Source organism: Leguminivora glycinivorella, chromosome 13, assembly GCF_023078275.1.
Source record: "Leguminivora glycinivorella isolate SPB_JAAS2020 chromosome 13, LegGlyc_1.1, whole genome shotgun sequence".
In the NCBI taxonomy this organism is placed as follows: Eukaryota; Metazoa; Arthropoda; class Insecta; order Lepidoptera; family Tortricidae; genus Leguminivora; species Leguminivora glycinivorella.
Genome location: NC_062983.1, coordinates 5,009,697 through 5,024,120, shown reverse-complemented (window position 1 = coordinate 5,024,120; position 14,424 = coordinate 5,009,697).

Below are 14,424 nucleotides of genomic sequence, written 5' to 3'. Positions count from 1 at the left end.
GTCAACGAGTTTGCGCTCGTAACTCGCACGAACTTTACTAGTAAATCAAGAAAATTTTAAAACCCATACTAACATCAACTAAATCAATATTAATATAGGACATGTTTGTTCACAGATATTTGTTCCTGAGTCATGGATGTTTTCTATATATTTAAGTATTTATATATTATATATATCGTTGTCTGAGTACCCACAACACAAGCCTTCTTGAGCTTACCGTGGGCCTCAGTCAATCTGTGTAAGAATGTCCTATAATATTTAATATTTATTTATTTATGTTGACACAGACTGACTAAGCCCCACAGTAAGCATATGACGACTTATGTTGTTGCTACTCAGACAACGATATACATAATACTAGTTTATATAAGTATAGAAAACATCTCTTTAACATGTTCACTGCGAAACAGGTCATTCTGACCCTGTTCAAGAGTAAATAGGTATCTCATAGGTAAGCGTGCTCCACCGTAGACCGCATCGTCACTTACCATCAGGTGTGATCGTGGTCAAACGTCTACCTATTTTACTAAAAAAAAAACTATCCTTGTTAGTGAGTCAAACCCTTTGTATCGCGTCAAAGACAGCGCTAAATAGATCACGTATCACAAATTCTAAGGAAACCCGTCTTTTGAAACAAAAGACTTACAAACTTATTAAGTTCACCCCTTAAACTAGAGTAAACTGAATAATAAACCTTACAAAAAAGAAATTTAAGACTAAGTATGTTAATGTAGCGTTTTTTTATGTTGGGCGACCTTTGAAGACTTTACGGTTCAATACCCTTTTTAACCTGAGTTCTAATGAAACAGGAGAACGAAAATTGGATTTATTATTCTAGTTTTTGCGTGTCTTGATGAATGATTTAAAATGTGAAACCAAGTGATGGAAATATTTGGTTGGTTTTTCTAAGATTATCTTCAATTACGTAATCGCTGGTGGCCTAGCGGTAAGAGCGCGCGATTTTCAATCCGAAGGTCGCGGGTTGAACCCCAGCTCGTACCAATGAGTTTTTCGGGACTTACGTGCAAAATGCCATTTGATATTTGCCAATCATTTTTGAATGAAGGAAAACATCGTGAGGAAACTGTACTAATTCCCAATAAGGGTATACCCTTCGGATTGGAAAGTCAGATGGCAGTCCCTTTCGTGAAATTATTGCCTACGCCAAATCTTGGCATTAGTTGTCAAAGCGGACCCCAGGCTTCCATAAGCCGTGGCAAATGCCGGGATAACGCAAGGAGATAATTAATGATGATGACCTTCGATTACGTAATCCTACCGACTGCGCCAGAACGTCTTGGCAGAACCACACCTCGGACACGGGCGATGAAACATATGAAAGAGGCGCGTTCCTAGCACACAGTCTAAGCTCGTGTAGGTGAAAGCGTACTATGCTCGTATGAGTGAAATATGGTCAACTGTTCGCGTTTTTGACAGGCGGTAACTGTAAGGTAACCGAGTGGGGGTGGTCAGCACTTTCAGCGGGGAGCGGGAGTGGCCATACTGTACGATAGTACTCTTTATTATACTGTAGCAGAACTGAGTGAAACGCCAATCAGGTATATTAACATTCACAGGTAAATTCACAAGAGCTGGCATGAATGGAACGAATGAGTGAATAATAACCTAATCACAAAATTAAAGTTTTGAAAAAACCCCCGACCGCGACATAGTGGACCGATTTTCATGAAACATGGCTAAAAACACTCCCGACTAATTCAGTTTTCAAACAAAAACTAAACCTAAATCTGTTCATCCGTTCAGGAGCTACGATGCCACAGACAGACTGACACACACACAAACAGACATACAGACAGACAGACAAACAGACAGGCAGAACAGACAACAGACAGACACAAACTTATAAACCCCGTCGTTTTTGCGTCGGGGGACAGTTACAGACGCTCGGAGTTCTTCTATTCGACCGTATTTTGCGTTTAATAATGCGAAAGATAAACGAGTGAAAACTCGAAAATTCGCGTTTCCCAGGACCTAAGGCTGCTAGTTATTTTTTTTCTTGAAAACGCCCACGCAACAAATTTTCAGCAAAATTCGTTGGACCTGTTTTGAGATTGTCGGCATATATATATAAATAAATAAGTAAAAAAACTGCTTGTATAAAGTTATTGGATAGATTAGATTACAGATGTGCCGATGGAAAGTTTCCAAAATTCTGAAATTTCCACATAGGAAAACTTCGGAAACTTTCCATACTTTGTATGGAAAATTGTATTTATTTCATTAACTTAAATTATTTTTATTTTTCGTGAAAGTTTCGTGAAGCTTTCAAGAAATCTAAAATTTTTTGGAAAGTTTCCGCGACTTGCACATCACTAGATTAGATACATATATTTATATACCTACTCGTAATGGCCGATATCGTCACTACTTTTAAAAAAACTTGTATCTTCGTCTGTCAATGAAAAGAAAATTGTAGTAAGTATGTATGGGATGCATATAGAGTTACTGCGTTTTAACTTTGAGGAGCAGCGTGAGATACGAATTTTTTCAAAGTAGTGACGATATTTTGGGTCGGGGGTTAAAAATGTCTATGTTCGTGATAGATGAACCAATAAAATGGTGGCTCTTGACAGCGACTGTATTGCTGTATAGCGATCACAGTATGGCCACTCTCGCTCCCCGCTGAAAGTGCCGCCCACCCCCACTCGGTTACCTCACAGTTACCGCCTGTCAAAAACACGAACAGGCGGTCTGTCATATTTCACTCATACAATCATAGTACGCGTTCACCTACACGAGCTAAGACTGCGTGCTAGGAATGCGCCTCTTTGAGGCCTCCGAGGTGTGGCGATACGGTTCACTATTATCTGGCAGAAACTTTTTACGCATATATTTGATTCGTATAATAGTTCTTGGCAGAAGTCAAGTTTGGCAGAAACACCTTACGCAGAATATGCTTTGGCACAAATCATTTCACAGATTTTTGTAATACCGAATTGTCTGTTGTCATAATGGTGATGAGCATAATAGTCTTCTAGTCGAACAATACATTTGCAGATAATATTTGTGCATAATATTTAGGCGGCATAAAGTTGTAATTTGCTATTTGATAGCGAGTTGGGTGTGTTGGGGATGCAAGATACCTAACACTCCTCCTCGCTTCGCTCGTCGTCGTACCTAACGTTGACTCTGGGGCAGTTTTTCTTTTCTGATAGCGAGTAATAATTCTGCTAATGTAATATTATGCTATAAGATTATTATGGTACATACAATTATGCTAAACCAAAGTCGACCAAAGTAATGTTCTGAAAAACAATATTCTGCCAAATGTATCTTATGCGTGGTAGTAATAATGCCAACTAAGTTTTCTGCAAAATTACCATTCGACCGAAAGTGTTTCTGCGAAACCTGTTATGCGAAGTGTGTTTCGGACTAAAATTATTCTGCCAGATGAGGGTAACCCGTGGCGATACTACAGGCATCATTACAGGTGTCAAATCGTAAAATCAGTTTGTTCATTCCGTGCCGGTTTTCGTGAAATTACCTGTAAAAATTCGTAATAGGCTACTTGACCTTTTTTAAAGTCTATTTTATATTATTTATTACTGTCCAATTAACCGAAAAAAAGTACTACCATATTTTATTACAACTAAAACCACAAAAACATTTATATAGTTTACTCTAACTATGCTTTAACTTAATTATGCAAAAACATCATTAGCTATGTTAATCTATAGATTGTCTGCGCATAACGTAAATCGAATTGCAAAAAAAAATTACACACATTAAATCTATAAATATTAGTTACTTATGTCAAATACTACAGGAAATAATCATTTCTTGTGCCAAATTCGATGAGACTAGAAGCCTATTTATCAGCAATTCCCGTCAACTTTGTACAATGCCACGTCAGCAAATTTTAATTGATCCTATTTTGTTACCAACATTTAGTAATATAATTCGACTTTCGTAAGATATATACAGGATAATTGTTATAATTAAGAAAATATAGATACTAGAGAACCTTAATGACGAAATAAAACTTAATAAAATCTCAATTCATCAACAAAATCTTGGTAACAAAATAGGAATTAATAAAAACAAATTTAACTTTTCCCTTAATTTTTGTACAAAGTTGACGGGAATTGCTGTTATACTCAAGATTGCGCAATTTATCACGCAAGTGAGTCTGTTAACATTAAGCCTAATTTAAAATTGACAACCATAATCGATATAAAAGTTGTCCAATTAGTCGGCGTAATTGTTGTATTAACGAACGCCCGTAGGGATCTAGGTTGCGTATAAATTTATAATGCGACTAGAGTGGCCGACTTCTGTTGACGACCGGTCTGGCTCAGTCGGTAGTGACCCTGCCTGCTAAGCCGCGGTCCTGGGTTCGAATCCCGGTGAGAGCATTTATTTGTGTGATGAGCACTGATATTTCTTCCTGAGTGGATGTTTCTATGTATATAAATATGTATTCAAGTATCTATTTAAGTATGTATATCGTCGCTTAGCACCTATAGTACAAGCTTTGCTTAGTTTGGGGCTAAGTTGATCTGTGTAAGGTGTCCCCAATATTTATTTATTTATTTGTCTTATACTACGTAGTTGAATATACAAACACGATAATATCGTTATCGTAGTTAGCGATGAAACCAGTCAACGATTGTTGAGCTGAGTTAGTCGGGAGTGTTCTTAGCCATGTTTTATAAAAATCGGTCCACTGGGTCGTGGTCGGGGGGTTATCCGCTGTACTGTGCCCTACCACACAAAGCGGAATATCATTCGCTATGCCTTACCTCCTAATAGAAATCCCTTAATCCTAGGACCTATTATAAGTTATGATTAATTTGCCGTTGATTTTGTTTTGCAGGTCCAAAATGACGCTTACTTAATCAGTAAACGTACATTTTCTAATGAAATTTATATTATAGAGAGGCACTGATTCAAAGCAGAATACTTACTGAAATAAATAAATGTTGGGGACACATTACACAGATCAACTTTGCCCCAAACTTAGCAAAGCAAACTATGGGTGCTAAGCGACGATATACCTACTTAAATAAAACCTACAGATATAAATATTATAATTTTTAAGAAAAAAAAACCGCCTTCCTTTTGAGTTCTGGTGATAAATACTTTCAAACGTTGGATTATGTTATCAATTCGTCTGTATATTTTTTAATGTTTGTTATTCGATATCTCCGTCATTTCTGAACATATTTTGAAATTTGGATGGTTATGATCTTACAGATGAGACAGACTTACTTGATGATAGACTTACAGATGAGAATGATTATCAGAACGGAACTCTAACCAGGGGCGGCTCACTCTTCTGGACGTAAGTGCATGCTGTTCTTATAAAAATACCAAAGTCACTATAAGTATGCCGTTCAGATTTGAGGAGTTCCGTTCTGACATAAATGGGAAAGTGTGTGTGTCTGTTGTCCATCCTTCACGGCACAACGGAGCGACGTATGGACGTGGTTTTTTAAGTGGAGATAGTTGAAGGGACGGAGAGTGACATAGACTACTTGATGTCTCTTTCTAACCCCCCACTTCTCTAGAATGGGGAGTGGAAGTTGATATGGAGCATTACGCAATTTTACGCGAGCGAATTTGCGGGAAAATGCTAGTAATATAAAGGCGAAAAATTGAACTCTAGGCTATTCTCCTTATACTGATCAACATTTGTTCGTCGACTTTTAAAAATAACTTGTATTTTGATTTTTATCACCCTTGAAAGTTTTTTCTAAGAGGCAATGTATTGCGAATTCTGTTAAGTCTAAAGTGTGACAGACAACGTCAATGACAACAATTTTGTATGAAAAATTAAAAATTTAAAGACTTCATATTTTTTAAAAGTCACTGAACAAATGTTGATCAGTATAAGGAGAATAGCCTACAGTTCAATTATTCGCCTTTGTTACAGGCTTCACTCTGTATAAGCCAGATAAAAACCACACTAATCTCTCTGAATAAGACCCTTAGGGCCTGGCCACATGGGCGCGTTGCGGCGACGCACCGCAAAAATTCTGCGTTGCGTTGCCGCGCCGCCAGTTTTTGCGGCAGGAAATCTGCGGCGCGGCACCGCGACGCAAGAACTCGCGGTGCGTCGACGCACCGCCAAAACTCGCGGCGCGGCACCGCAACGCAGAATTTTTGCGGCGCGTCGCCGCGCCGCCAAAACTGGCGGTGCGTTACCGCTGCTCGCAATTGTGAACTGTTGTGTTCGAATTAAACTTCGTGTCGTTTATATTTAACCCTTCTTTACTTGGTGATGGATTTTTTTCCAAGCATCACGAAAATTGAATCAATAGTAGATTTAGTACAGTTTTTCACGATAAAATACTAAGCAATATTCGAATTTTTCAATATGCTATTAAAAATCATCTTTTTTAGTTACGTTGTTTCATATTAAAAAAATGGTGATAGATTTTTTTCATTATTTTTCCAGTGCTCAGCATATATACCACCATGGTGTCATATATCTGTAAATTGTTAAAAAAAGTAAAATCATGCAATTAAGGGTTTATTGACAATGGAGTGCCTCTCTAATTTATATTTCCGCAATGGGTACATCGATGGGTAGATTTAAATAATAACATTTTTAACCCCCGACGCAAAAAACGAAGGGGTGTTATAAGTTTGACGTGTCTGTCTGTCTGTCTGTCTGTCTGTCTGTCTGTCTGTCTGTCTGTCTGTCTGTTTGTCTGTCTGTCTGTCTGTCTGTCTGTCTGTCTCTGTGTGTGTCTGTCTGTGGCATCGTAGCTCCCAAACGGATGAACCGATTTAGATTGATTTTTTTTGTCTGAAAGCTGAGTTAGTCGGGAGTGTTCTTAGCAATGTTTCATGAAAATCAGTCCACTATGTCGGAGTCGGGGGTTTTTTCAAAATTTAATTAAATAAATAATTTTATGACTTTTATGTAATTCCCAAAAGATTTGACAATTTGTAAATACATAGGTAAAGAAAATATTCGTTCTATCTGAATATGACGATAGGTACCTACGTTAAAAATAGAGCGCTTTCGAACTACGTCCGAACCGAATCCGATAAATTCGTGAAAATAAAATTACGCACTATTATGGACTATGGACGGAAATCTGGCAGGATTTTGGAGTAGGCCCTTGAGGCAACCTGCTAAGATGCTTCTCTTATCATAGTCAACCTCAGGTCCGCAAGCTGGCAGCTGGGGAGCGGGGCTAATTCGACAATCGATTATATTTTTAAGACGATACAGGACGGTTCAATTTCCATACCAACGCTCTCGACTATTTGCTCCCTGGTTTTTGAAGGTAGACTGATTTTTTCAACACAGATTATTCTATAAATTGAAATAGACATCATACACGAAAGAAAAAACGACAAGGCCCAAGGCAACAATTAGTGCTTGCACCTCCTATATGAATCCATTTGCAGCATTACGATATAGCGAAAGACTTTTAACCCCCGACGCAAAAACGAAAGGGTGTTATAAGTTTGACGTGTCTGTCTTTCTATTTGTCTGTTTGTCTGTCTGTGTGTGTGTGTGTGTGTCTGTGGCATCGTAGTTCCCGAACGGATGAACCGATTTAAATTTAGTTTTTTTGTCTGAAAGCTGAGTTAGTCGGGAGTGTTCTTAGCCATGTTTCATGAAAATCGGTCCACTATGTCGCGGTCGGGAGTTTTTTCAAAATTTTAATTTTATTGTTAGGTTATTAAATAACAAATCAAAAAAATATTCAATAAAATTATTAATCTTATCTGTGTTGGAACGTTTTGATATTTTTATTTTTAAAGACGCTCGAGTCAATCAAAAAACTGCCTTTTTCATTATGGCGCAAAAAAAGTGATACTCAAGATTGGTAACAATTAGCCAAAAAATCAAAACGGTACGATATAAATTTGATGAAAAACGTGTGACCTGTGCCTTTAAAAAAGTAAAACAGAAAAACGTACGTCGTTTTCGTACGTGTTTTCACTACGATCAATATGCAAATGGATAATTTAGTAGGCAAGTTTTATTTAAATCGATTAAATCGTAAATAGTGGTTTGCAGCTAAAAATAATGTTCAACTGGAAAAACCTAGGTACGTTTTTTCGCTAGAATCTACATTTTAGTAGGAAATTTTCTTAAAAATAGATTAAAATTAAACTGGTACAGATTTTTTTAATTAGCCCGTTATAGTGCCCTACTGCTGGGCAAAGCCCTCTCCCCTTGATTTCCGCAACTCCCTCTGGTGTTATTTTTCCGGCCATGCAGTCACTCATAAAGGCGTCCAAGTCGTCTCACCATGCATGCGACAGACCAGACGTGGCATGCACAAATACACTTCAGCATGGCGGTTTTCTTCCCTACTTACTTTAATATGTACAGATCATTTCTGTCGTAGATCAATTTTAGCTGTAGACCACCGTTAAGGTGGTTGTCCTGACGTGAATTTCATACAACTTTATTGACATGATATCTCGTCATACATAGTGTGATGTGTAAGCATACCTAATTAGATTAAGTAGGCTAGATGCTTTATATATGGAAACTGTATTACTCATAATGATCAGCTTATTCTATCTGTATTCTAATCGACATTACATATTGATGCCTTGGAGAGTCAACATGTGTTTCATTTATTAAACTCTACTACATCCCTACCGAATAGAACATGCACCAATAGCTTCGACCAATACATGGCGACCTTGCCAAAGCGTGTCAGCGTGTTGAGGAACTACGACCACTAAGGCTTCTCTGCAGCATTTCGTCGGTTTGCTATTTTCAAGATGGGGAAAACTGTGTCTAGAGTGGAGAAGGAAGAGGTCATCATAGCTCAGGCCGGTCAGGGCAATAGCGCCAGGACGAGTCAGGACATCAGCCACGCGGATGGGCAATCATACATAACGATGGCTATGGGAGTGATGATCACCGTTATCTTCGTCTATCTCGTCTGGAAAAGAATCCACAAGTGTCTGACGCAGAAGATCGAGCGCCAGGCGGCTGCTATGGTGATGCGCAGGCGTGCGTCCGTCTAAGGTGGCGGGCAGCGGCTGTCGTGGGGATTCCTGGAGCGCTGCGGATCGGCAAAGCAGTGTGAGTGTCCTACCACGAACTAAGTGACAAAGACTTTCATCGGACTACCGGAAAAATCATGTAAGTGTAGTGAAGTGACAAAGACTTTCATCGGCCTGCCGGGAAATCATGTAAGTGTAGTGAATTATTTTCCTATGGACTGTAGACCTTATCGTGTGGCGTTATATTAGCTTAAGGCTCGTTATAGTTATGCCAGATGTTTTAGAATTTTATAAGCGCATTAATTATTTTAAGGAATATTTGCTTAAGCTTGGGCCAGTTAGAAGAAGCGAGAAGTTAGGGCAGGAAAAATTTTCGGAAGCAAAGTCGGTTTATAACGAGTATAATGCCTATTTAGAGATTTATATTTCAAAGGTAGAAAAGGGGGAAGTGCCCCTCGACAATAAGGTACAACAGTATATTGCGGAAGTCGAAAGAGCATATGCTAAAATATTGCAACTGTTCGGGGAATCGCAACAATTAATTAATTCAAACATGGGTTCCAAATCGAATTTCGACTTGAAGACGGCAGTCTCTCTTTTGCCCGTCATGGATGATACTGAAAAGGTTTCTTTGCAATTAATCGACGCCATAGAGTTGTATGGGACAATGATAGTCGAAGCTGACATCCCGGTGTTGATAAATTTCGTTTTGAAAACACGTTTGTCTTACAATGCAAAACTGCGGTTAACAGGTACCTATACCACAGTAGCGAGTTTAATTGCAGATATGAAACTTCATCTGCTAACTCGGAGGTCGGATACCGCTTTGCAGAAACAGTTGCAGACGGCTAGGCAGGCGGGAAAGAGTATAGAGCGGTTCGGTAGAGATTTAGAGGATATTTTTGTCAAGCTGACAATTTCACAAGCCAATGGTGATTCGAGTGCTTACAGTGTTCTAAAACCCCTTAATGAAAGGCAGGCTATTCACAGGTTTACCAGTGGTTTGCGAAATGACCGGTTAAGTACGGTAATATCGGCTCGCAATTACACGTCTCTTAAAGACGCAATACAGGGTGCTAAGGATGAAGAGATTGCGATGACACCAACACCCTCAGAGCAGGTGTTCGCGGTGCGCGGTAGGGGTGCAAGAGCCCAAATAGCTTCGGGTCGTGGAAATGTATATTTCAACAGTAGGGTAGGTGCAGCGAGACACCCGCAGTACGAGTACAGGAAAACCGAAGGACGCGCTTCCTACTTGCCCAGAGGCAGAGGCGGTGGCGCTTTCAGGGGTGGTTTACGCGGCCATGGATATCGTAAGAGCTACGGGCATAATGGTAACGGTTTCGGACCCCGTAAGCCCCATAATAAGCAGTACGTAAACACGGCTCGTGAGTGCAATGACACGAACGAGTCACCAGCCAGATCGTCTGATCTTCAGTTTTTTCGTAACTAACACCTTACCTTATATTATGGCCTTCGGTAACGTGAATTCAGTTCAGCTTCACGTAAATGGAAAGTCGTTGACATGGCTATTGGACACCGGAGCGTCATTGAGTGCAGTCAAATATGGTTCGATAAGACCAACAGCTCCGATGATTCACCCACACACAACAAACGTAAATGGGCTAGGCGGTGTAATTACATCTGTTGGTTACAGCTATCTCGATTTATTTTATGAGACAAATGAATCATTTAGTCACAAATTTCATGTTTTTGAAAATTTACCGGTTGACGCGGACGGGATCCTGGGTCAGGATTTCTTAAAAAAATATAGAGGCAATATAGATTTTGAAACGGACGTTTTGAAATTGAAAAACGGTAACCGCACATCCTTTATACCGGTACGCGTTTACTCTACACATAGCAGTAACGAACAATCATTCATTGAGTTACCTTCGCGAAGTGAAATTTTTGTAAAAGTTCCCATTAATGTCGCGGGAGATTTTGTTGTTTATGCCAGCGAAGTATGCGAGGGTATTTTCATAGCAAATTCTTTGTCTAGAAGTACGGATGGTAATTTGACTGTTAAACTATTGAACACGCGAGAGCAGGTTGTGAGGATTAAGTGTGTTACTCCCGAAATTAGGCGACTGGAGGAATTTGACGTTCTTAATTTTGATGAATGTCCAAATAACGCCGAAAGAGTGAAACTGTTGCTTTCTTTGTTAAAATTGAATTATTTAAATTCGGAAGAAAACGCCAGCATCTCAAGTATTTGCGCTAAGTTCGCCGATATTTTTCACCTACCAGGTGATAAGCTGAATACCATGAACCTTTACGAACAAAAAATCCATTTAAAGCCTAATGAATCTCCAGTTTACAGTAAGCCATACAGATTGCCTCACTCTCAAAAAGCGGAAATTAAAAAACAAATCGATCAAATGTTACGAGATGACATAATCGAAGAGTCCTATTCGGAATGGGCTAGTCCTTTGTTAATAGTACCTAAAAAAGCAGATTCCAGCGGGGAAAAGAAATGGAGGGTCGTAATTGACTACAGAAAAGTTAACGAGCGTATAGAGAATGACAAATTTCCATTACCGAATATTACCGAGATATTGGATTCACTGTCTGGTGCAATTTATTTCAGCACCTTGGACCTTAATCAAGGATACTATCAAGTAAAACTCGACCCTAAGAGTAGGCAATACACGGCATTTTTGGCTGATAAGCACTACCAAATGAAGCGCCTCCCAATGGGTCTAAAAACGAGTGCTAGTGCGTTTAGCAGAGCGATGACAGTTGCAATGACGGGTTTGAATTACTTACAATGTATCGTTTACCTTGACGATATTATCGTCATGGGACGAAATCTTCAGGAGCATAGCAAAAATTTAATAGACGTATTTTCGAGGCTGAGGAAAGTCAACTTTAAACTTAACCCACTAAAATGTACGTTTCTAAAAAAGGAAATTTTATATTTAGGCCATTTAGTTACGTCAGATGGAATCAAACCAGATCCAAGCAAAATTTTAGCGATTAAAAATTATCCAACTCCAAAAAATGAAGATGAAGCTAGAAGGTTCGTAGCGTTTGCGAACTATTACAGAAAATTTATTCCGAAGTTTGCCGAAATAGCTCAGCCAATAAATAATTTATTTAAAAAAAACGTAGACTTTGTATGGACTAATGAATGTTCAGATGCATTTAATACCCTAAAAACAGCAATGAGTAACCCACCATTGCTACAATATCCTAACTTTTCAGAAGATAACGAGTTTAGAATACACACCGATGCGTCAGGGATAGCGATAGGCTGCGTTTTATCAAACGGAGATGGTTTACCTGTTGCTTACGCCAGTAGACCCCTGAACAAAGCGGAGAAAAATTATCCCACCATTGAGAAAGAGCTTTTAGCTATTTTGTGGGGAATAAAATATTTCAGACCTTATTTATTTGGACGACGTTTCAGAGTAATTACGGATCATAGGCCGTTAGTCTATTTATTTAACATGAAGGATCCCTCCAGCCGCCTAACCAAGTTCAAATTGTATTTACAGGAGTACGATTTTGTGGTTGAGTATTTGAAAGGTAAAGATAATGTGGCTGCAGACGCATTATCAAGGGTTGAGATAACTAGTGAACAGCTGAAAGACATGAGTGAAAGAGTTATGTTCGTAACAACACGTGGGCAAAAGAGGCGAATGGAAGAGAAAGAAAGGCAAAAAAATGCCGGCACTACGGATTTCCAAAACGGTTGGATTGATCACCCAAACGTGGCCGAAATTCTAAAAAAACCTAACAATTCAACACAATTAAGTTTTAATTCAGAAGAGTATCGCAAGTGTGCGAAAATGAATGATTGTATTTATAGCAGAAACAATACGTTTGTATATACACCCTCATTGTCACTTATTAGCGTTGCACCAGTATCCCTATCATGTATGAAACGAGCTTTCTTCATGAGGGAATTGGAAGCTTTCTGCAATATTATAAACATTAACGAAATATGCGTTATTAAAAACAAAGACAATGAAAAGATTATCAAAGAGCTAGCTCAACATATAAAAAATATAAGTAAGTGGTCCGGGCCACGACTATGTATTATAAAGGGTGCAAAAGAAGTAAAGAATAAAGATGACAGGCGAGTCATCATGAATGATTTTCATATCTTACCCACTAGCGGACACGCGGGTATGCGTAGGATGACGAATAATATAAAACGTCACTACTACTGGCCAAGCATGGAAAATGACATAAAAGCTTTTGTAAAAAAATGCGATAAATGCCAAAAGCAAAAATTCCATAAACACATAAAAGAACCGATGTCTATTACTACCACAGCCACATCGGCATGTGAAAAAGTGTATCTAGATCTAGTTGGCCCTTTAACTAAAGATAACAACGGGTATAGTTACATATTGACGATACAGTGCGAGCTCACTAAGTACGTATGGGCTTACCCATTACCCAATAAAGAGACCGAAACGGTCGCGCGAGCATTCGTTGAAGGTTTTATTTTACATTACGGCATCCCGCGCGAGATAGCAACAGACCGAGGTTCTGAATTTATTTCTTCAACTATGCGAAATACGTGTAAATTGTTAAAAATAAATCAGATACAATCCACGGCATATCACCATGAGAGTCTCGGTTCTTTGGAGAACTCTCATAAGGCCCTGGGAGCTTTCCTCAGAATCCAGACGGATAACCAGGCTCACGAATGGAGCAACTGGCTTCAATTCTGGTGCTTCAGTTATAACACGACTATGCATTCTGAAACTAAGTATACTCCCTTCGAATTAGTATTCGGAAAACTTTGTAATTTACCAACTAATATAACTAATAATAATATAGATCCTGTGTATAACTTCGATGATTATCCGATAGCTTTAAGGTATAGATTGCAAAAGGCTCAGGAAGACGCCAGAAATAATTTAATTATGTCAAAGCAGTTAAGAAAAGAAAGATATGATAAAACATGTAATCCAATTAAGTATAAAATAGGCGATTTATTATTAGTGAAAAAAGAAGGACGTGAAAAAATGGACCCAGTGTATTTAGGTCCATACTCTGTTATTGAAGACATGGATGTTAATGTAAAAGTTTCTATAGGAAATAAACAAAATGTAATCCATAAAAATAGAACTATTCCTTATTTTATGTAACGAGTTATGCTAGTAATAAGTTAGTCATAATCATTGACTCATCGGTGCACCAGGTGTGCGTCACATTTCATTATATTATTGTTATCGTAACCTAAGAGAGTAATCACCTCACCATAATTATGAGCGTGTCGTATTATACAATAACACATAAAAGTGATTGACCTGTATTTTTATTGTAGGTTAATTTGAAAGTTTGTTAAACATGATTTTTTTTGTGTAATATTTTTTTTTTCTTTTCTAAAAAAAAAAAAAAAAAAAAAAAAAAAAAATAGGGGGGAAGGTGTGATGTGTAAGCATACCTAATTAGATTAAGTAGGCTAGATGCTTTATATATGGAAACTGTATTACTCATAATGATCAGCTT